Source organism: Dermacentor andersoni, chromosome 5 (assembly GCF_023375885.2).
Source record: "Dermacentor andersoni chromosome 5, qqDerAnde1_hic_scaffold, whole genome shotgun sequence".
In the NCBI taxonomy this organism is placed as follows: domain Eukaryota; kingdom Metazoa; phylum Arthropoda; class Arachnida; order Ixodida; family Ixodidae; genus Dermacentor; species Dermacentor andersoni.
The window spans coordinates 67,524,077-67,526,054 of record NC_092818.1 but is presented as its reverse complement, the minus strand read 5'-3'; positions in this window follow the sequence as shown (position 1 = coordinate 67,526,054).

Here is a 1,978-nt window from a genome sequence, read left to right as displayed (position 1 = left end):
CTTGTGAATAGCGGCAGGCTGCCCCGTTCCGAAAAGAATAAAAGCTGGCTGCCGCTTATCGCTCCGGCACTGGTTACTCGCCCCTGTCGAAGAGCATGGGCTTATTTGCGTGCAATAAAACTTTTTGCGTGGCCGTGTAACGATTTCGTGAACTTTCGGCACGTTTACGACCTCTTTCTTCCAACTCTTTGCTGAGGATCCGTTTTAGCGTCATTCTTAAGCTTCCGCTGCATGCCGTCGCGATTGTCGACGAGCCACCGCAAGCTAAGAGAAAGCGGACCAATCGAAGACGCGGGCACCACCCTCTTCATCCGGTTATCGATATTCAGTGCAGTGGGTCGGCCCCATCGAATCCCTCTCCACTTGAGCATACTCCTCGCCTCTTGTGAGCCAATTAGATAAGACAAGCCGCTCAGTGCAGGCAATGCTATTCGTTTTTAAAGCAAACAAAAGTGACCTCCTATGAACGAAGGGAGTATTTGATTGGTTGGTTCAGACAACCCTGCGGGTGACCGCCCGATGCTTGTGTAGGCGGTTACACAAATTTGACGTCAGGAGATTGGAATAAAAACATATTGAAATAGTTGTACGTTATGCGGCCCCTGGATTGCACGGGGCACGCTGGTTCTCGATGAGAGTCACTGGAACTCCGGTGCAGACGTTGGAAGTGTTTTGGGTCGCGCTGGAAGAGAACTAGGTTTACCTGCAATGGCTCTGAGACCTACGAGGCGGTGCTGGAAACACGCTGGTTCTTACAGGAGTGAGCTGCCTCGCACTATAGAAACTGCGCTGGCTGAGCTTCTCTCGCACTGGTTCCAGTGCATTTTCAGCCAACGTAAAGTGCCGGCAACGCTGAATATTCCCTTCTTGATTCGATGTTATCCCAGGACTGATGCCCTAAAGAGCGCTATATTTTGAGGTCACAAATGTCTATTCCGTTTTGCTGCTTGGAATAAAGATTCATGAGCTGGTCTACTAGGCTTGTGCAAGCTTATGACCTAGAAAGTCACATTCGTTTGTCGCGTTTCCCTTTTGACTGTGTGGATAAGAGGATTATCGAACATTCTAAAAATAAGAACGTCAGGGTATAGCGTTCATGGAACATCTATTGAAGCCAGAACGTAATTAACCTTTTACAAGTTTTTTCTTGTAGTGGCGTAGAGGACCTCAGAATATTTGCAGCAAATACTCTATTGAATGCACAAATGCTATCTGCATCGACGACGAGAACTCTGCGATAGAACGGCGCCGCGGTAGCTCAATTGGACAAATCCTCGTCCGCGTAATGAGAAGACTTGGGTTCGTATCCCACCTGCGGCCAGTTCTTTTTTCGTCCTCTTTCATGGAGGCGGCACGCTCCGCCGTACAAAAATTGGTTGGGTACCGCTTTATCTCGCTGCGCAAGGTTCGTCACGCCATTTCTGGACCGGTCGTATCGAATGCTCTGGGCCACAGCCGAGCAAGCGTGAAATTTCTGCCTGAAACACACTTTTAGGCCCTATAACTCCTTATGAGTACCAGTATGAGTTTGATAAATTATGCCTATAATATGGCGCAGTGAGCTCTCTCAATCGGAATACATCCTGCTTGGACGACCAAATGTGCTGTTGAGCCAGGCCTCCCTGAACTCAGCGCGAGGCTAAATTTAGCTCCGCTTGCGTCATGCGTGGCGCGACAACGGCTCCATCTGCGCACGTGACACATGCGTGATCGAGTCATGGCTTATTGCTTCTACACAACGCTACCAAAGTAAGGCGCATGACTACTATTCGCGCATTCGAAAGCTTACATGCTTAACTTATGGTACAGCTACTGAAGGCAATATACGGTGTAACCTTATATTCATGCTCGCGTAGTGGGCACGCGTAGGGGGCGCGCATAGCATAACTGGCATAGCTTTTTGGCTTGCTGCCCGAGTCTTAGAAGGGTTTGTTGTGCCCGACTCTGTTGACGTCCTTTCTGGACGTCAAACGCTGGC